Source organism: Clupea harengus, chromosome 12 (assembly GCF_900700415.2).
Source record: "Clupea harengus chromosome 12, Ch_v2.0.2, whole genome shotgun sequence".
In the NCBI taxonomy this organism is placed as follows: domain Eukaryota; kingdom Metazoa; phylum Chordata; class Actinopteri; order Clupeiformes; family Clupeidae; genus Clupea; species Clupea harengus.
Window position 1 is genome coordinate 25,596,134 of NC_045163.1, and position 23,303 is coordinate 25,619,436.

Sequence of the window (23,303 nt, forward strand, 5' to 3'; positions counted from 1 at the left end):
AACAAATATACAATATTAACAATGATATATACAACAAGCATAACTATAGCCTATTATACACACGATGAATATAACGGCAATGATCTGAATATGGATATGTTACTTTAACACCGTGCCACGTAACGGTGAACATTCCATTATCTCCGTTACTAACATTCACTTGAATTAGCAGTAACGGAGTGAAATACACAAGACAGTGAATGATTAATATACTAAATGACTAACAGATATTATCTACACTAATATTAACAGACTAACTCGCTAAATCACACATATACTATGTACAAACACTCACATTCACAAAGACGCACGGCAAGACGAACGTGAATGTCCTTGATAACAGAATTGTCCGTTAACTCCTTGATGATAATGCTACTCTCAAGCTTCTATTGACCCACCCACTGGCCAGCGGTGGGTCAGGCTTATATAGGGGAGCTGAGGGGGAGCCTTGAAACTGTTGGGTTTGACCAAATGGTCAGTGAAATTCCACTGTGCACGAGCCCCACGGAACTCTGGGATCAAATGATAGGATGACCTCTCATGGACCCCAGGTCCCGTGAGTGGCCGGCACAGTAGGGTGCCCAACTGGATAGAGCTGGTGGAGGCAGGCGTTTTAGATTTATAGTTATCCGTTTGGACGGAGACGGACACATAGCCACGCCTTGGCAACACCCTTCCCCGTGGTGGAACGCCCATCCGAGCCCATCCGAGCCCTTCGGAGAGCTGGATACGTTTGGTTCTGTGTTGGGACGGAGTTTATACAGGTGTGTGATGGTAACACAGTCTGTTCGTGACAACTTGTAGCAGGACATAAAGCCTGTGCCATTTTAACAAAATATTGTGTTTAGTGTTTTATTAAAAGCCATAACAAATATTCCACACTTCCGTGATTTGTTACAATATCTTAATAAGTAGTGAAGTCAACGTGGAATCTATGGATTAAATTCGTTTATTGACACATCTTTTCAGGACGGTCACCGCGCTTTAAAACGACGTGTTTATAAGTTACATTATTCAAAGATGGAAGATAAAAGGCGAGATAATCGCCAGGTGTAGGCCTACTTTCTCATTATGTGTGTGTGTTAGGGTTTGTAATACAAAGGTGTTGGCTGCAAGTTAACTCCACTTCACGTTAATGTTAGCTTTTGTATATGAGCATTAATTTCAACTGTTCCATCATCTGAAATATCATGGTGTCGAAAAACAAACCTTTGATCTTAACAGAATATTCAGTATGGAATGGGAATATTTCAGAGCAGTAGGGCTATCTTTTATCGCGTTTGACATATGCTCCGATTGCTGTGATGTCTCCTGTGAGAATGGGATAGTATTCTCTCCTGTGAATTCGTGGTCATTTGAGCGTCCTTATAAGTGTTTCAGAAATATCTTCAGACCTCTTCTGTTATGTTTGTTCATAATCAACAAGAAGAAGCTTGTGAGGCGGTCTACAGGCTATTCATAAAAAACATACGTAAATGTGTCATTAGTATGAACAGTTGAGACATTGACTATGTCTGGTTGGATTCCGACAATATATTTGAATGGCTGTCTGGCTCGGGCACTACTCTGTCGGACGCAGGCCGGGCTCGGACAGAAATATTCGGCTGATCCACACTCTATAACAGAATAGGAACAGATAGGGAATGAAACAGGAAATGTGAGATTCCGGAAATGATGTCGTTAGGAAATGATTTCGTTAGCGGACCAATCACAGCCAAGGGGGTATCCGTCGCTATCCGTTCGTATCCGAAAAAGTTACAAAAATCGAGAGGTGCACGTCGGTGTCCGTCCAGCTCTCCGAAGGGCTCGGATGGGCGTTCCACCACGGGGAAGGGTGTTGCCAAGGCGTGGCTATGTGTCCGTCTCCGTCCAAACGGACGACTATAAATCTAGCATTAGTAGTCAAGCCACTACTAGGAGAAGTGCAATGTGTAACTGGTCAGACACCTCAAGTCAAGGGAGTGATGCTGAGGTAAAGTTAACTTACCAAGCGAATGTTGCTGACGAATTATCGACACATTACAAGTCAGATCCATGGTGTAAAGATAATTTAACACCACGACATGAAAACCCGTACACATCAACATAATAATGATTGAACACGATTGTATTTTATCACGTAATTGCAACACAAGCTACAAGCCCGTACCGTCAGTCTCTTAGCGAGCGAGCGATACTGAGTTATAGTTAACTTATCAACACAACATTGTCAGAAACGGACTGACAAGACTATTTAACTTCACGACATGAAAACTGTACACATGAATATATAAAACGATCATGTCCATTCATAATCTGCCGTGTCATTTCACCACAGGTCTTCATCGTTACCAAGCGAGTGATGCTAGCCAATTGGTGACACAGAATTAGTGTCAGTACCGCGTTGACAATACATAATCATGTAATAACATGAAAACCACACACAATATCAATAAATATTATTATGTTCATTCATTATTTAGCACATAATCACCCCAAACTTGTCTGATGTGAGAGAGAAAAGCCCGACAGCTCTCTCGCATCAACGAAGGGAATTAGCAGCGAACACTAATGTTACCACAAAGCAGGCTAACTTTTATGGAAATATGGAAATATCTGGCGATATAACTGTAACTGTAATGTATCCTGTAGTTTTACATTCACCCCAAACAACGTATCTTACCTTTGATGGATGGACACTGTAATGTTTAGTACTGATAGAATCAGGACTTCTATTATGAACAACATCTCGAGCAGCATCACACTCAGCACAGGGGCCCCTCAAGGCTGTGTGCTCAGTCCCCTGCTCTTCACCCTGCTGACTCACGACTGCACAACAACCCTCAGTACCAATCACATGGTGAAGTTTGCGGACGACACAACTCTGGTGGGTCTCATCACCAAGAACGATGAGACCCACTACAGGAAGGAGGTCAACTTTTTGACCACGTGGTGCAGAGACAAGAACCTCCTGCTGAATGTCAGCAAAACAAAGGAGATTGTGGTTGACTTCAGGAAAAGCCACACTGAACACCTGTATTGTGCCTATATACTCGGTACTCAAGGACACAACCATCAGGATGCAACTCGACAACTTTAATTATACTTCTCACACGTATATCATAACATCATATATCGGTGCGCCATCACCTGGCCATAGCCGGCCACTACATCTCCCCCTTTTAGATGAAAGTTTAACTGCTTTGTCAGAACCTCAAGATGACAAAGTGCATTCAACAATATAGCTACTTTCTTATAACTTAACTTATCATTTTAGGAGTTCACTCAAATCCTTATTAAAACTTAAAAGTCTAAACTGAGAAACTAACAGAATAAATTGTACTTTACTGTAACTATTGTATGAGATTACTCACTAGATGCATTAGATCAGAACATAGCTTTTCGAATAAACATCTCACTTTTTAAACTGAACATTATGACTTTTCTTTTGTTTTAACATCTTTTCATGTTTTTCTTTTCTGTCCTCCGTAGTGTGTAGGTGTGTGTTTAGTGTTCAAAGGTCCAGTCTTTCAGGAGCCCTAGAAAGTCTCCCTGACCTAGTCATTGACATGTCACCTGATGTTGGGGGCACTCGTCCTCCATCCGCGGTCTCCACCTCGTATGAGCGTGGTGTAGGTGCAGGGCCCACAACTGTCCCTCTGGTGCGTGTGGGTCTGATCCACACCTGCTGTCCAGACTGAAGAGGTGGCAGGGTTTGAGTGCGGTGTCTCCGGTTGAACGTTTGTTGCTGTTGCAGTTTCAACGCAGTGTCCTTTTCTCTGAATTCTTTGAGATCAGGCCACTGTGGTTGTAGCTGCAGCGGTGACACTGGGACTGGTGTTCTGAGTCTCCTCCCCATCAGTAGTTGTGCTGGGGAGGTCCCGTGTGCCAATGGAGTAGACCTGTAGGCCAGCAGAGCTTTGGTGGAAATCTCCCTCTTTCTCTAAGAGAGACTTAACAGTTCTGACGGCCCGTTCAGCCTCCCCATTGCTGCGGGATAACGGGGGCTGCTTGTCACATGTGTAAAGTCATAATCTTTGCAAACTGAGAGAATTCATGACAGGAAAACTGAGGACCGTTGTCCGTGGACTAGCACTTCTGGGCATCCATACCTAACAAACACAGCTTTAAATCTTGCAATAGTCTGTTTAGCTGTTGTGCCTCCAGGTAGGGTGCAAACCTCAATATAGCGAGAGAAGTAGTCTATCATGACTAAATAGTTCCCATTCTGCCATTGGAAAAGATCTGCTGCAACCCTCTGCCATGGTCTGCTTGGGAGGTCAGTCGTGAGCAGAGGCTCGACAGGTGTTTGAGCTTCACGTGCACAAATCTCACATCTCTCGACCATCTGCTTTACAGCACACGTGATGCCTGGCCACCAGACAGATTCTCTAGCCCTAGCTAGGCATTTGTTGATACCCTGATGTCCCTGGTGAAGTCTCTGTAGGATGTCAGGTCTCATGTGTTCAGGGATGATGAGTCTCTCACCTTTCATGAGCAGTCCTCCTCCTTCATGCAGGACTGACCTTTCAGGCCAGTAGGGCAACAGCAGCTCATGCATATCTCGTCTGTGTTCAGGCCAGCCGTTTGCAATGTATCGCCTGAGACGTTTGCAGGTGTTGTCAGAGGTTTGTGCGCTCTTAATTTGTTCCAGCTTTGTCGGTGTGGCTGGCAGGCTTTCTACTACACTGTCCAAGTAAGCTTTGCATTCCTTTTCCAGGTCTTGCTCCGCCTCGTGGCTGTGGCTGGAAGCGGCGCTCTGGACAGAGCATCAGCTGTTATCAGGTTTTTACCTGGGACATGGATGATGTTGAAATTGAATCTGAGCAGCCTTAATCTGAATCTGATAATCCTCGGCGGAAGGTCATCCAGTGCTCTGGACTTCAGGAGTGTTATGAGTGGCTTGCGATCTGTTCTTATAGTAAAATCTAGGCCACTCAAGTATCCGCGCAGGCGCTCACATGCCCAGGTCGTGGCTAAAGCCTCTTTTTCTATTTGAGCATATCTTGACTCGGCTTTGGTCAAACTTCTTGAAATGAAGACAACCGGTCTCCACTCACCACCTAGCTGTTTTTGTGTTAAGACACCTCCTAGTCCATACGAAGAGGCATCCGCTGACACCATGGTTTCATGGTTTGGGCTGTATTGAGCTAACACAGTCTCTGACCCTAATTCTTTCTTAGTGTCCAGGAACGCTTTCTGTTGGGGTGCTCCCCATGTCCAGCTGTTCTCGGTCTTCAACAGATCGCGGATGGGCTTTGTCAAGTCAGGCAGGCGTGGTGAGAATTTCCCTACAAAGTTCACCATGCCCATGAAGCGGCGAACATCTGCCACATCCTTCGGCTCAGGCATGTCACGGATCGCCTTTATCTTATCCGGGTCTGCTCTGATGCCCTGGGAGTTTATGACATGGCCCAGGAAACGGACTTCTGTCAGTGCAAACTGGCATTTTTCATTCAGAGTGAGCCCAGACTCTCTGAATTTCTGTAGCACCCTGTGCAGCCTATCGTCGTGTTCTGCCCGGTCCTTTCCTGTGATGAGGACATCATCAGCATGACATAACACTCCGTCAATGCCATCAATCAGCTGGGAAATCCTCTTTTGAAAGTGCTCAGGGGCCGATGATATACCAAAGGGTAACCTCTTGAAGTAATATCGGCCCTCTGGTGTGATGAACGTGGTCAACAGCATTGAGTCTTGATGGAGTGGTACTTGCCAAAAGCCTGATGTTGCGTCAAGCTTTGTGAAGACTCTGGCTCCTTCCAGCTTGGCCAGCGTCTCGTCCACTGCCGGTAAGATGTGTCTCTCTCTGATGACGCTCTCGTTCAAATGGGTTAAATCTACACAAATGCGTAGTTTCCCCGACGTTTTCACAATAGGGACCATGCCTGCGCACCATTCAGTTGGTTCTTCAACACGGGCTATGACCTCCATTTTCTCCATCCGGTCTAGTTCCTCTTTAACTTTGGCCCGGAGTGGGATGGCTACACGTCGTGGGGCAGAGAGGGCATAGGGTGGTGCATTGTCTTTCAGCTTAATTTTATATTCACCTTTAAGTTTACCTAGCCCTGTAAAGACATCTGCGTAGGTTGAGCGGAAGTGCGTCTCTGCATTGTCTATGCTATGGAGCTGAGGAATCATCTGCAGTCTGCGAATGGCTGGCAGGCCCAATAAGGGTGTGGTCAGGTCTTTCACAATGAACACCTCCTCCTCAATCTTTCTGTCGCCTCTCTGATGACAGCATGCACTTGCCCTTTGACATCCAGAGGTTGACTGGCGGGCCCCAGCAGAGGTCTGTGTGTCACTGTGTAGCTGCGTATTTCTCTTGCGTGTATTCTGTTTCTGGGATAGCAGTCACAGATGCCCCCGTGTCCACTTTAAAGCACCTCGGGCCACCATTTATGGTGAGCATTTCAGTCCATGTAGACGACTGTGGATAGTCAACAGCTCCCAAATAAGCCGCCACATAATCCTCCTCAATTGATTCTAGGTTTTGAGCTGATCTGCACACAGATGCAAAGTGTCCCCTCTTTTGACATTTTCTACATTCAGCATCTTTTGCTGGGCATTCAGTCCATGCATGTGTAGGCGTTTTGCCACACTTCCCACACTGCTTTGGGCTGGTTGAGGCATGCTGAGGCTGAAAACGGCTTACGAGTTGAGCAGAATTTTTCCTATAAGTGTCTCTTGCTGTTGTAGGACACTGCATCTATTTGCTCCGGTGAATCGGCTGACCGGAGAACAACTTGCTGCTTTTTCACCTCTTCGTGCTGCCTCACTTGAACTATGGCTGTAGCTAAATCCAATTTTGGGTTGAGCTGCATCCTCTCTCACCAACTGAAATTAAATGTTTCCTCACAGCATATATTAGTATTTAAATTATAAAAAGGTGTTGATGTGATTCATTCTTTTTCCTAACCACACACACCAATGTACATACATGCCAACATCGTCTTGCTAGTGAGCCCTTGCTTTGCTGTGCTGTGTTAAACAAACTAAATGGAAGACCTGCTGACCGCGTGTGATTTACTACCTGTGTGTTCTAGGCAGCGCCTCATAAGGAAGTGTAAATCCCAACTGATACAGTCTGACTATTTATCATTCAACAATTACCACTACCTTTGCTGTAAAGAGCAAGTAAACTGAAGAAGTGAACAATGAGTAAGGATTATTAATGGCTTTCTTTTGCACAGGATATGGTCTTGGTTTTTAAGATTTGTTTATTTACTGTGTTATGGCCCTCTGCGTCCCCTTCAGGCCTTTTGCTGTCAGTGCATGCATGGGCAGTGTAGGGCTGACTGGCTGGCCAGAATGACCTCAGTGGCTTGTGTGAATGTCTGGTGTGTTTGTTCCTACTTCACACGATCAAATGCCAACAAGGGGAATTTGATGAATTAATCTGCAGCAAGACCAAAGAGATCCACGCTAGGCTTGTCAGGAGACTGTTAATGCCACACATGCTAGTGGAAGCTCTCCGTCCCCCTTTTAGCAATACCTAATGACCGAAATAACCAACAAAATATTTTAAATAAAATATAACATGCACTCAGCCTTCTTTCCTTTGTACGTCGCTTTGGATAAAAGCGTCTGCTAAATGACTAAATGTCATGGATTTAACACTTTATTTTGTATCAATTTTTTTTATTTCAAATATCAATCACGCTCAGAAAAGCACGGAATGGAATTAATTACTTCTGTCCTGCTTTATTCCCTTTGCCAAGCATTTGGGGCAAAGTGTACTTCAGTCGCCAGTTGAAATATGAGGGATTCTTTCATACAGCAAACAGAAAAACTGTTGCTTATCCTCAGCCAGTTTCCTAAGGGATTCTCCAAGATCCTCCATGGAACTGAAGTCAGCCACATGGATGAAGGAATCTTTTGGTGCCACTGCCTCATACTGTTCCCAGGATGGACCTAAAACTACAGGCACAGCTCCACCCATGAAGTCATGCTGTTGTCTGTCTGTCTGTGTTTAAAAACAGCTGTTGGCAACAGGATTTGCCAATGGATTTCTGTGGGTGACTGTTATTATTTATGGTGGTGTGTCTGGTGATTCTGTGGAGATTTGTATGTATTGTTATCAGTTTATACATCTACTGCATTTTGAAATGCAATCTTTTACCAAAAATAGAGGACTGTAATTCTGTCAATTTAGTTTACATATCAGTTCATAAACGCAAGACAAAGAATTGTATTCAATGTTTTTTTTTTTTATTTCAAATATTAATCAGGCTCAGAAAAGCACGGAATGGAATTAATTACTTCCCTCCTGCTTTATTCCCATTGCCAAGCATCTAAATCTTTGTATACTTTATGTGTTTGCAGGCTGCTAACTTTGGAGCAGAATTCACATGTACGTTTAATCCACATGTTTGGTTCCACAGTGTACTTCAGTCGCCAGTTGAAATAGGAGGCATAGCGTTGCTTATCCTCAGCCAGTTTCCTAAGGAATTCTCCAAGATCCTCCACGGAACTGAAGTCGTCCACATGGATGAAGGAATCTTTTGGTGCAACTGCCTCATACTGTTCCCGGGGTGGACCTAAAACTACAGGCACAGCTCCACCCACGAGGGCATTGTACCAAAACTTCTCTGTGATGTAGTCTCTGGATATGGTGTTCTCAAAGGCCAGGTAGAAGTAGCAGCGCGAGATTGTGGGTAACAGAGTCTTATCATCTAGACGTTTATTTACTGCTCCACCATACACGTCTACTGGTATAATTGTTTTCAGTTTATTGTATACAGCTGTTCTTTTGTGGTGTGGTGAAAAGTTACTCACCACCCAACATGCCAAAGAAGACTTGTCCTTTGGTATGAATTCTTCCACTGTCAATCCAGTTCCAAAGTTCTGTGGTACCAACCTGCCAGATGGTGCAGTGATGTCTGCATCGAGGCGGTAAGACATGGTGAAATTGAAGTGTCCGGCCAAGGGCTTCATATTCAAATTATTCTCTGGGCATTCCTGAGAAAACCAAACCCACCTCTGCTTCTGTGGTCGGGTGAGGTGCACGGGCAACTTCTGTTTGTCCATTGGACAACTCTCTGTGGTGGAAAATCACAAAATCTGCCCTCAGAGAACCGGGACCGATCCTCACACCAAGATGCCAGTTTGGTATTTCGAAGAGGTCATGACAAATATTGGCTCCCAGATGATATGACATCCCAAAGGGCCAGTACCATATTAGAGCTATGGTATTGGTGGTATTAAGGATGACCTGTTCAGGTTTTTGAACAGCATTCACCGATGAAGGCCATTGGATAAGCAGACTACCAAAAAATGTCAGACAGGCAAGGACAAAAGCCATTGGAATCCACCGATAGGAACGGAACAGCTTCATGTTTTTGACTGTAAAGTTAACACACATCAAATGTATTGCATTACACACAGTCCTACTAACTAAGCAAAACTGGTCAAATAATTCATAGAAGTACCCCCACCCACCCACCAAGTTCACTCTTTTGGATGTACTGATATTTACTGTTTGTTTTCCACTAGGTTGATGTAATAAGCTCACTTACCAGCACAGCTGCTATCCACCACTATAGCTCTGTAGAAATGTGTAGCTCTGCTCCCTGTCACTGACCTAGGTCTGCATGTTGCAAACCAGTCAGACAAGTCAAACGAGTCCGTCTCGGAAATTCCCTGTTCCCTGTTCCTCCTAAAACAATTGCTGAACAGAAGCTGAACTAGGTCCTGATGGCTTTTTAGAAAAATATATATATATACGTATATTTATTGAATGAAGGGTATGTTGGGGTTATACAGAATAAAAATACAAAGGTAAGAGCGTTTTCCTTCATGTTTTCTGAAATTTTACAACAACATAAGCAACAAAAGCCAACAATCCCAAAACCTCCCATCAGCCCCTCTCCAACCCACAACCCACAGGAAAAATATATATATATATTTAAATAATAAAAAATAAAGAAGGAAATAAAGGCCAGCATATGGGTAAAAATAAAATCTTGACAGACAACATTATGCACAAGACTAGTTCAGGAAAAGAAGAGAAAAGTCGTGGACTCAAGTGCTAGGAGTGTCTCATTGGGTTTTTTATCGCTGGCGGCTGCCCATCTGATGTTTTTTTCTAATAGTTATTGCTTAAGGATATGAAGGCGTGGATGACCATCTCAAGATCTTTGGGTGACAGGAAAGACTTGATTTTGGCAATTGTGTGAAGTTGGAAGAAGCTGGTTTAACTACTGCATTGACCTGTTTGTCAAATTGAAAGACTGAATCGAATATAACACCACGGTTTTTGACTTGGGCTTAGACCAGAGTAGACAGATTGCCTAGGCGGCTGGTGGTCAGTTTGATGGAGTCAGGGGGGCCGAATAATAGAACTTCAGTCTTATATTCATTTAATTGTAGGACATTTTGTGCCATCCAACACTTGATGTCCTCAAGGCAGACCAAGAGACTTTAGATTTCACCGGTCGTTAGGTTTCAGGGGGAGATAAAGCTGTGTGTCATCTGCATATCAATGAAGGAGATGTTGTACTTTTGAAATAATTTTGACCAAGGGGGAGCATATAGAATAAGAAAAAAGGATGGATTACCGCGTAATATATATGCATTATATCTAAATGCATGAACATTTTATCATGGAGATCATACAGTGTGGATACATACTATAAAATCAATGTCATATCAAAAGTATTCAAAGATCATACAGTGTGGAAATATATAAAATCAATGTCATATCAAAAGTATTGAAATACTATGTCAATTGGACACACAGCATACAATTCAGAACAATACTTCATCCATTGTCAATGTTTATCGCGCAGAACAGCGCTCATAAAAACACTACACTCGTGTGGTGGGAAAAGATACTGCATGTAGCATTACAACCACTGTAATGTGGTTACACCTGAATATGCATCTAAGGAAATTGCTTTTTAACAAAAAAACGAAATATCAGATTGGATACGTTGTTGAAGCTATAATTATGCAGATTATAATCTCTTATCATGCCTGGCAATCAAACTGAAAAAGAAAAACGAATTTTGAACATAGGCATATTTTGTTTTCCATTTTACAAATACTAAATCAAATGAATGTGATTTAAATAACCCTAGGATGCGTTAAGCAAGCCTGCCTTGTTTGATTGGTTGTTAAAGGTCAGGCTGGGGCAGTGGCAAGGCATGGTGGTCCTAGAACAAGACAAACAGGCACAGCTAAATCCTATATGAAGGGCCATACAGGTGTCTTTTTATTTTGTCTATTAATCTGTTGGCAATTCAGATACATACAATACAATGACACATACAATCTAGTTTACTGCATCGTGTGTTGACGTGGTTTGACTCCTGTAGGCAATCTATAGTTATTAAATATGTCACATAAGCACAGAGTGGTTGGACTGTGACTTGCTTCTTGTGGGCGCACTGCAAGATATTTGTTCAACTAATATGTGTAGATGTCATTGTCCCACAAAAGTAATCATTGCATACTGACACATCTGTGGCATATTACAGGTACTATTACTATTATATTATCAAGTATTCACTTGTTAACCTACCATGTACTGTATGAAAGTAGCCTTCTACCATTATTTGTTAGCGGGTATGTAATCTAATAAATCTACATTCACAAGTTTATATCTGTGGTTGAGTAGCAAGAGTGTAACATAAGGTTTAGGAATAGAAGTCAACCAGGTATGATACTGTATGAGTGCAGTTATATGACCATTTGCAAGTGTGACAGGGAGGAGTCCCTTCTCCTCTCTCCTGAAGCTCCCCCTCTCCTGCTCCATCTGCTGTTCCATTTCACTCTCTTTCATTGACTGTTCTCTTCTTTTCCACTCGTTTTCCTCCATACTTTTCTCATTTTGGTAAAGCCTAAAGAACAAAAGCACAGTTTATTTTTTGTTTCACATTTCCCACAATGTTGGTGGTCATTTTCACGAGACAACATGCCGTGTTATCAGTACTGCTTGTGATAATAGACACCTTCATTTCAGGTCCCCAGTGCAGTTTCATGGCAACATCCAACTCAAGGAACAAGTCAGTTTCAGAGAGAGATATTATTCACAGGTGACTAAATATGCCATCCAAGCATTCAACATAACTAACTGCAAGTAGTCAGAAATATCTGATTCGTAAGTGATAATGTATAGTCCCTCCGGTCAGTTGTCGGAAAATACACTTCGACGGGACGAACCGGACCCCGACGGGCAGCCGAGTGGTCTTGTTTCGTCCGGAAGGGACTTATAAAGAAAGATCAAAGAAGAAAGATTGTGTTAGAAAGTGTGTGGTTTTTGAGAAAGGAAGCTATCCTTGTTGTCATTGTGTTTCACAGCAATTCAATACCAAAATGTTGTCTCGAGTTGTCTCTTGTCACAAACTGCTCACAGGACTACCTAGTGCTTACAGCTGTGCATAACTCCACAACCTACTTGTTTAAAGGGGGGCGGGAAATGTGTTATCACTGAGGGGCATCCGGTTAGAATGGGAAAGAATGGAGACTTGGATATCCAGTTTGATTATTTGCACTTTGTATTGCTTTCACACAATTAAATGGAATGAATTGTAGGTGGGTGTATGTTTGTATGTGTATGTCAGGGGTTTTCAACTGGTTTTGTCCCAGGGACCACCATTCTGACCAGAAAGTAATCCGCGGCCCACTGATGTGCCAGTGATTCCCAAAACATTTTACAGTCCCGTACCCTTCTTTTTCATGTTTGTAACCGCCGCCGCCACCCGCCCCTCCCCCGCACACATATTCTGCCTATAATACTTGTCAGTGTAATTTCTTCGCTGAATATGGGTCTACATCAGTATTTTGGGCAATGTGACTTGGCTATTCAGACATAAATATGTCGACGGGCCCAGGTATATTCATAAAAATAAAAAAAGTCAATGGTGAACTGATCAAAATAGGCTCATGTCGCGGACCCCCTGCAATGCCGTAGCGGACCACCAGGGGGCCACGGACCCCTGGTTGAAAACCCCTGGTGTATGTGATTGTGCAAGTGTGGTTCTGAAAGTAAAATACAAACAGAAATATACATTAATCCACAACCCTGTAGTAACATTTAAATAATAATTATACAGGTCATAAACAGAAACATGCTCTACTGGGCAACTTAACAAATAGTTCCTATGGCCTTTTTAACACTACTCTTAGCATATCTAGGCGTCCTGCTGAGAAATGAAACAATAACAAGGCTGCTGTGACATGGGCAATGGTATGTGTACCCTCTGCAACATTACACAGACATTGCAACTTGACAACCCCATGTTCAGTTCAACGTCCTGACAAGACAGGGAGGGGACTCCAAGGTGTAGAGCTACCCAAGCAGCCTGGATACAGTAAAATGGAACTTGTAGTTTGAGATCCAGAAGCTACAACCATAGGTTCACCTTCAAAGACATGATCACCAAAGTTGTTTTCTTTAAAGTCATATTCTTTGTAGTCAATGCCTAATGTTCTCAATACTCGAAGACATTCATGCAGACATATTTTTTAGTTTAAAGGTACTTTTTGTGATCTTGTGCATGGTGAGCTGGGATTTCCATGGTCAATCATTGACAGATAAACTTCATCATGCTTCCTTGTTATAACAACGGGCCCACAGTCAAAATGAGACAGGAAAGGCAAGGTGCTTCAAGACTCAAATTGACTGTTGACAGTTGGACTTTGCGGACAGAAGTTGGACACTTCAAAAGGTACCAATTATATATAAAAAGTATTTTTCATTATAGAAATTAGCCTAAGAATTACGTTAATTTAATTTCATTCATATTCAATATCTAAAGACATAAAGGCTATTTACAATAAATTTACATGTAGTCATTTAGCAGACGCTTTAATCCGAAACGACGTACAAAGGAGAGAATAATCAAGCTAGGAGCAATAGAGACCTAGTGTAACGACAAATATTATTTTACATAAGAAATAAAAAAAGTGCAGGAATGTAACTACTGTAAGTGCGAGTTAAGTACTAGTTAGAGGAGATACAATTAGAGGGAGGATAAGGAGAGGTCGAACAAGGAAGAGGAAGGACTTACAATAGGTACAGATCAAGTAAAAGTATCGCTTATTGATATGTTATTGGCCCTAAGGTTGTTATTTAAATATGCAAACAACAGATTTGAGTCAAAAGCATGGCTTTGCTTTTCTGCTTATATTAAATAACCTAACTGACGTAATTTCAAAGCCAAATTTGTCAGCACAACATTTTCATGTATTGTGCGCACAGGCCTATATGCATTCTATTAATAAAAATATGTGTATAAATTAAGTGAAAGGTTTTATTTTGGCCGCCTCTGGTTTTGTATAGCCACCTCGAGAAATGTAAGGATTTGCGTTATGTTAATTGTTTAAAACAACAAATTACGGACAATGTCGATGGCATTATTTTGAAACGAAATCGATTTGACAAGATGTAAAAAAAAATGAAAAGCTGACGATAACGTTGTTCAAGCTACTTTCTTTGTTCACAAAACATCTGTAAATCAAAACTAGAGGAATACACTTGCAAGGTCACTTCACTTTCCTTTAGCAGTAGCCTATTAAAGTACAACCGAAATTAGAGCTGTATCGTGCTACGAATTTAAAAAAAAAATGGAAGGCATTTGAACCTATGTAGCCTACTTACAGTTTGCGTTTACAGGACGGCAAAGATAACATTTTGTGATAACACTGAAGCTTTCCATTACGATAACCACAGAGCTGTTCTCTTTACAGAGCTCCTTGTGCAGCCAATGGAAACACTAGAATGAATGCTGAACACATTGTCAACCTTAAACTAGTTATGCATTTTGTATGGGGAGGGGTTAAGAATAGCCTATTTGAGGGCGATTGTTTGTATGTTAAATTATTTAGGCTAATTTAATCGACATCCTAAAGCTCCCAAATAGGCTTAGCGACACCCCTGTTTGAGTTACAAATATTACATGAGCTTGATTTTCACAAGCTAAGACGCCACCTCCCTGTTGTCAAACAAACCACAGTCAAAGGCACTTAACACTTAAGGTGAAAAGCTTAACGAGGATTAATGTTCAAAAACAGCGAGCAATGATCATTACATTTCTCTCGACATCTCTTTTTAGAAACACTTCCACTTGTAAGAATAAGAATAGTAAGCCGGAAAGAGAGAGCAGGTGTGTGACGGTGAAAAGTGAAATGTATCATCTACCTCGGCTCATCTCTCTCTAATAATTAGGTTGCATTCTAAATTAATAATGAAGTTTTATACAGAACATAGAGGCTAATAAGATAGATTTGAGTATGAGACGACTTACAGAAAATGTATACTGAGCGTCTTACGAGGCTTTCTATGTGTCTGGCCTTCTACATCATATAGACATTGAATAATTACTACAAGCTACCAATATGAGGACGCCGATTCTTGCACGGCTCTATTACTATCATAACAACTCTAGTTGAATATTACATAAAAACAGCTCTATGTGGTTGGTGCCTGTAATTTAAGCAACATAGCCCGTGTTAGCAACAAAACAAATTTTACAGTAATATAACAAATGGTCCCATTTATAGACTATTTATAGACGTTAATACTGAATGATATGTTGATTAGTGGTCTAAACTGAGTGAGTACTCTGCTGTGAATACAAATTACTTTTCTGTCTCACTTTTTGTTGCGCATCAAGGCCCCTTTGAATGATAAAGCTACTGGACTATTTTATGGTCTGTGTGGTGTTGAGTGTAGTTGCATAGCTTATGTAGCCATTTGGTTGTACATTTTGTTGGACATTGAAAAAACCAAGATGCAATTTACATTTCAACGAAGGAAGTGGCAGAACGCCGTCCTCAAAACAATTTCCGTGAAACTCCTACCTTTTTATCCAAAACCACTCAAATGAATAATCGGTCTGCCCTCAGAAGAGTTATGAAATTATCAAATGAATGTGCCCTTGAGCTTAAGATACGGTGCAGTGCACATCTATCAAATTAGGGCCAACCTGCTAGACCTCTTGTTTTGAAAAGGATTCATACAGAAATGAAACATTTTTGAAAAATGTTCCTCTTTCTTGTTGTTGTATTGTGATAAGATAATGACAACATTTTCATCTTTGATAGCTAAAGCATGTATATAAATGTATTTTATATACCATTGTGATTCCTACCTTTTGTGTTTATTTGTTCCCAGGGAAAACTGGCAAACAAATAGAAAATGGTGGAACTTTGTGCCCATCGATGGACAATCCCAGCTGTTGTTCTTTTTTGCCTCACTCTGATTGGAAGCCTGCTTATCCATGGATTGCAATGGCCTTTATTCGTGGCCTTCAGAGCCCAAATGCCAGACCCCAAACCAGTAGACATCACTAACATCACTACCATATTGATATGGTACTGGCCCTTTAGCCAAACAGCTGCCTTGGAGGGCAATGTGTGCAGAGAGAGGTTCGGCATACCCAACTGTATTTTGGTAGATGATCAATCCTTGTTCTCTCGGGCAGATTTTGTGGTTTTCCACAACCGCGAGCTGATCAATGGCCAACAAAGACTGCCTGTGCACCTCCCCCGACAACAGAAGCAGAGGTGGGTGTGGTATTCACTGGAAAGCCCAGAAAATAATGGGAATCTGAGGCCTTTTGCTGGACACTTTAACTGCACCATGTCCTACCGCCTCGATGCAGACATCACTTCACCATATGGCAGGTTGGTACCACAGAATTTTGGAACTGGATCGACAGTGGAGGATTTCATACCAAAGAACAAGTCTTCTCTGGCATGTTGGGTTGTGAGCAATTATGCCCCCCACCATAAGAGAACTGAAGTATACAATAAACTGAAAACAATTATACCAGTAGACGTGTATGGCGGAGCAGTAAATAAGCGTCTAGATGATAAGACTCTGAGATCCACAATCTCTCGCTGCTACTTCTACCTGGCCTTTGAGAACACCATATCCAGAGACTACATCACAGAGAAGTTATGGTACAATGCCTTCATGATTGGAGCTGTGCCTGTAGTTTTAGGTCCACGGCCGGGAACAGTATGAGGCAGTGGCACCAAAAGATTCCTTCATCCATGTGGACGACTTCAGATCATTAGAGGAGCTTGGAGAATTCCTTAGGAAACTGGCTAAGGATAAGCAACGCTATGCCTCATATTTCAACTGGCGACTGAAGTATACAGCAAAACGGTTTGGCGATTGGAAAGAGGAATTCTGTAGAATCTGCCCCAAAGTCAGCAGCTTCCAAACGCAGAAAGTGTACGACGATTTAGATGCTTGGGAAAGAAAATAAAGCAGAAGGGAAGCAATCAACATCATATTATTTCGTGTGATTTAATTCCAATCTGTGACTTCCTGTGCCATCCTTGCACAAGGCGATAGAATTCAGATTTTTGAAAAACAATCTTCCAGTTGTGTCCAGATTTTAAATTAGATTTTATATTTAGATGTTATCTTCATTGCTGAGAATGCGGTAGGGGGAGGCAGCTCAGACTGAGAACAAAACCTGATTGTATAAAATCCGTTCTCTCCCCTCATTGTATGTTCACATGCTGTCAAACGTTATACTTGAACTTAATGGGAGGAGAAAACAATTGAGGAAGATAGGGCAGACAGGCAGGTAATTACCAGTAAAAAGAAAAATAAGTAGAATATTATTCATGATTTTTTCCCCCATTATTTTGAAAATGGTTAGGTCTTCAGAGAGAGCTGTGTGTATATATTTTTACATATCTATACATACAGGTGCAGAGCCTGTTGCCCTAACCAGGGGTACTAGTAGAGGCACTAACATCCACCTAGGTGCGGGGAGTGGTATGACTTGACTAACTCACACAAGGAGTTGATGGTGATGAGCTGAACAGATGGCACTTTATTGCCTCACAACCAGGGCTGTAGTGGAGGGTAAACGCACGTAAACGCCGTTTACGCACCTCTGGAATTTTGGAAATAGCGTTTACGCACCTCTAAATATCGTTTACGCACCTGTAAGTGGCGTTTACGCACCTCAAAGTTCCCTGGGCCTTGTATTCTGCCGTTGGAATAATCGGAAATAAATTTGGTGTCATTTTAAAACACCTACATTTCAAATTGTTGAACATATAAACGCTGTAGTCTGAATCATTTTCATCTGCGCTGTATTATGGTCTGTGACCATCCAATCGGTGCCTTTGCCGCGGCGGCGACACCAATCAGGATCCAGCAGGTATGTAAACACATAGACGTTTTGGATTACCCTGCCTGCCTACCTGTTCGGAATGGATTAATTAGCCATGGATATCAGGCGATTTTTGAAGAGATCATCAGTGCTCCCACTCCCACAGATGCCCGCAAAAGGCCTCAAGTACAAAGTAAGACTGAAGAAGATCAATTCACGTTTTAAAATGTTGTTTTGGTTCGGACAACATCGCATCTAAGACAGGGACAAACTCTATTAATAACGTGCTTGCAAATACGATGATGCAGGTAACAAGCCAGCCTTCCCGGTGCCATCTAAATAGGCCTAATACAACGTCAATTATTTCAGCCATTGAAGATGCATGAGTAATTATCCTCACGCATATCGCTGTAGATTAAGCTAATTCATTGAAAATTGTAGACAGATTGTTTGCAAACCAGTTAGACATAGCTAAGTGAAATGTTTTAGTTTAGCTATAGAATCTTCCATTTTCGCGGTCAAGGTCAAATATAAGTGTAGCAGAAAAGAAACAGCAGAACAAGCATAAACCCGACCGGTGAGGCAGAGGTACTGTTTGCCTCCCCTCCGTGATTTAAATTTTTATGTCAGATCAGCAATACTAAGAAGGTCTACGCATGCACTCAAACCAGTTTGTGAGGGAATTGGCGCCAATCGGGAGATGAGAGCAGCAGCCTGCCCCTGGCCCGTAACGTCTTAATATAGCAATTGTGTTGTTTGTGTGTGGCTGACATTGGGAGGTTTCTTCCAATGGTTAAAGAACAGGGGAAGTGTTTTAATTGGCAGCATGATTTCTTTTATATTATAACCTTTTCAGCTGTAACACCCAGGGCCTGTTTCCAGAGGCCTATACATTTGTTTTAGGTCCATATAGAGGTCCTTTCTTTTGTCTTGCCCCTCCACCCCCTTCATTGTTAGTGACGCCTACACATACTTTTCTTAGGCTGTTTTCTTGAAATTGAATAACTAAACACATTTAGTCACCTGTCATTGATTTAATATGACTTTAACTGATAACAAAATGGAATACAGCCAGGACAGCCTTACAGAGTCGCGACGCTTCGTTGCTTCGCGTTTAGGTCTGTCTGATCACAAAATTCATAGTTTACCCACCTCTAATTTTACCACTGCAGCCCTGCTTACAACAGCAATGTAATATACACAGTACTGAAATTGTATAAAAGAAAATTAAAAAAACAAAAATAAAGCTCTTAAAATAACAAATAAAATAGGAAATACACAGAAATCTCTCTCCAGCAACTCTCAATGACTGTTCCTGAAATGTAGGAGCTGAGTTCCTGGTCAGTATGTGTGTGTGCGGTTTTCTCTCTCTCTCATTAGGCACTTCTTTTCGGTACTTGTAGGCACTATGTTGATATTCTCTCTCACACGGGCTCTTTAACTTCTTTCTAAATCTGTTCCCCTTTCTTTTTCTTTAGCTCTCACTTTCTCATTCATTTGATTTGATTTCTCATTCAAATTGATACATTCATTCACCCATTCATGCACAACATTGAACATTACCTTTTTCATACCCCTATTTGGTTGATTGTTTGTATTGGTATAAATAAATTCTTATTATTGAATTTAAACTATCTTGTGTCTTGTCCCTCATTATGTGATGGTAACCCTTAACGAGTCTGCCGTTACAGGGTCCAAAGCGTTCAGTTCCGTGTCAGTGTGTGCGTATGGCTCCAAAACGTTCAGTTCGGTGTCAGTGTTTGTACACTCTCCCTATGATTCGTTCTAGGGGAAATACTGTGTATGGGTTCTTATCTGGTGTCGACGTCTTCTATGAAAAGATCCTACGGTAGGCCACACCGCTTCCACGACCGTCCACAGTCTCACCGGGCTGGGCTCACCATCACAAACTCTTCCAGACTCTAGTACTTCAAGAAAACCAATCTACACAAATAATGCAGACTAAGCATTCTATTCTTAGGGTTTTTATTATGTGACCTCATTCACTTATTTTCTTACTGTACATTTAAATTTCAATAACTAAGGATACATTTAGATTTTGAGATTAATTGCCACATATTGCATCAACAGTGAGCATTTTAGCATGAACAAATTACTTAACTCTTTTTTTCCTACTATTGTCTTATAACTTATTCCCTTTTATAGACATTGACATTAAAAATACATGTAGCGCCCCCTAGGCCTATGTCCTGACACTAAAGGGCGTTTCCTGGGTTCCTAAACTAATCCCAGTAAAGTATATAATACATATGATTCTTGCTGACCTTCTGTTTAAATGGCTATTGCTGATTTTACATGGGCTACAATTAAACTATTAACTTAACTATTATTTAAATGAAATACCCTTTTAACCCTACACTCTATTACCCAATAATGGCTTAACACTAATGAAATACTCAAACTCAGGTTGTTCAATTATCAAATAAAAATATATAGTTTACTGATTTGAATATGAAAATAAATATGAAAATCATCAATGTAATAAATTCTTAATGAAAACAAAACAGAATACACAAATCAAACAATCACAGTTAACTATACAGTCCCTGACAGACATCCATATAAAAGTAGCTAGTAGGCTACTTTAACAACACTCAGCTAACATTTAACATTACACAGCACATAGCATTAGCACAAATCACATACGTGGGCCCACACACACACGCACGCGCACACGCACTCTCACTCTCTCAACAGTGAATCACCCACCCCAGTCCTAGCCGGCAAATTAGCTAGTATTACTGGAGCGTTGCTTGTGTTCGGTGTGGCCAAAAACAAACAGACCCCTTCACTCCTTTTTGGAGCAAGAAAATAAAACTGACGATACCTTAATCCAATTGTTGTCAAATGTTCTCGAGCTGTCGTCGAATTGCCGTCGAGTTGTTGTCGAGCAACGACAGGGAAGTCTCTCACACGATGACCAGTGTTTTCTCCTCAGGATGGCGAGATGATGAACTTTTGCACAAACGTCCTATCTTACTGTTCAAACTTCGCGTGTTGACTCCGAATACGCTAATAAACATAGACAAAGTCCGGCTGGCAAATATATATATTGTTTATCACTCTATATGTCAAACATTCGCTTAAAATACACGGAGACAGTTCTTAATGTGGCTTCTTCTCTTCAACTAAATCTTTCTCTCTCCCTTTCGCGGGGTTTTTCCACCTTTCACCTAACGTTACTCGGTGCATACAACAGTAATAAAATAAAATACATTTTACATTTAAACATCAAACTATTGCATGTAACACAATACATTTCACTTTACCAATGAAATATTTGAAAACAAAACTCTTAAAACGAATTGAAACATGCATCAGCAAACCCCTTGCATTCAACCCAAAATTAATAGAAAGGAGATGAGCACAAACTATAAGCTTCTCCTTAGCTTAATGGCGATCTCTAATATATTATTATTTTATGATAATTTCCTAGTTCTAATGGGTTATTATAACTGAATTAAATATATAACTAATATGCGTTTTAGCACTGCGCTACATACATATTATAACCATTATGGTACTGAGGGCCTCATTTACTAACATTGCGACCGCAGCTTAATCTGTGCCTTTGCCAAACTGCATATACTGCACGGTATTTTTCCGTATTTTCCGTGGTATTTAGAACCTTGTCGCGTAATCTGCACCTAACCCCGCCCATTAGTGTTAATAGCGCGCCACTAAAATAGGAGAGAATGGGTACATATTCCTGCCACCATGGTTGAAGAGTTAGAATTAGAATTAGAGCTTTTGGTTTACGAGGTTACAGCAAACTTAGACCCCGTACACACTACATATAGAAACGCATAAATATTTCTCTGTTTAGCCCTTCTGTCCACACTAAAACGGCGTATTCCGACACTGAAACGATGCTTTTCAAAAAATATTTGCTTTTTAAGGGTTGAACAGGACCCTTTCCCTTCTGTTCAGTGCAGTTGCCTTAAATTCTGTGATTGTTATTTCATCCTTTTTACACCGTGATGCCAGCGGTACTTCTCCAACATTCCATCTAATGTTAGGAAGGGGACACTCTTTGTGAACATGCGTTTATTGTGGACAGGGACGTTTGGTTGCCATGGCACTGGGGGTTGCTTGCGCTCGAGAGGCTATTCATGGATGCCATGTGACGTCACTGCGTTTAAGCGCCGCCATCTTTGTGTCCGAAAGTCTAGCTGAGCGTCGGTCACAACCAGTGGTGGACGAAGTACACTAACTACGTATTTAAGTGAAAGTATAGATACCTGGTGTAAAATATTACTCAAGTAAAAGTGGAAGTATGCACTTTGAATTTCTACTTAAGTAGAAGTATAAAAGTATTTGCCTTCATATATACTTAAGTATTAAAAGTAAAAGTACCTTGATGAATTATGGTTCTAATGGCCTTTAACCATTTTCACGTCAAAGCTCCGGCTCAATCAACTGATATAAGGTGAAAATACTAATGCCACTCTTTAAATAGTGTCTTACATTTGTCTATTAAAAAGAGTATAAGCACAAAACATTGAAAGCTATCTATTGCCATTAGGTAAGACCAAGTGGTTATGAAATAACAGCACTAGAGAACAATTATTTCATTTTACATTTATTTGTAACTTAGTTGCACATTTAATTGTGGCGCTATTGGGATCAACCCAGTGGGCAGTAACTCCAAAAAAAAAAACCTTTGCCTTGCACTCCAACAATCTGTTGTCGTAGCAATGAAATCGACTGTGGACATAGCTTCTTTGATGTTCCTCTTCATCTCAATTGCATCCTCATATATCTTGCGTCACAAGGTGGTCCTTGACATCAGAGAGGCATTGGGCTGAAGATCTTGCAAGAGATCTTGACATGATGGCTGCTCCACCACACTAAAGAGCTGGAGACTCTGGATTACAAAATTCAAAACGGCTTGATCAACATTTCTTTGAGAAACTATATTTGTTTCAACTAACTTTAACTGCCTGAAAGTTGAAGGAGCGTCTTGGTTCTTTGCTTTCTTTTGCGTGGGGCTGTCAAAACGTCATACCTATCCACGTGACTTGCATGCTTTCTATGAAAAAAAAAAAAAATCCAAACAGCAAATTCCAACAGCCAATTCCTAGGTGCCATACCATGCATTTATTTAACAGGTCAAAATGCATTCAACTTCACTTGTGGACATCAGTAGTATAGCCTCTAGTGGCTATAACACTAGGATAGCTTGCTTAGCTAAGTGGGTGCGCAAACATCCCGGCT

At 41.3% G+C, this 23,303-nt stretch overlaps 2 pseudogenes; one reads left to right on the forward strand and one right to left on the reverse strand.

The window, feature by feature from the left end:
- Positions 1–7,838: 7,838 nt before the first annotated feature.
- On the reverse strand, positions 7,839–9,139 carry LOC122133368 (annotated as a pseudogene).
- A 4,391-nt stretch (positions 9,140–13,530) lies between these two features.
- On the forward strand, positions 13,531–17,865 carry LOC116222960 (annotated as a pseudogene).
- Positions 17,866–23,303: the final 5,438 nt, after the last annotated feature.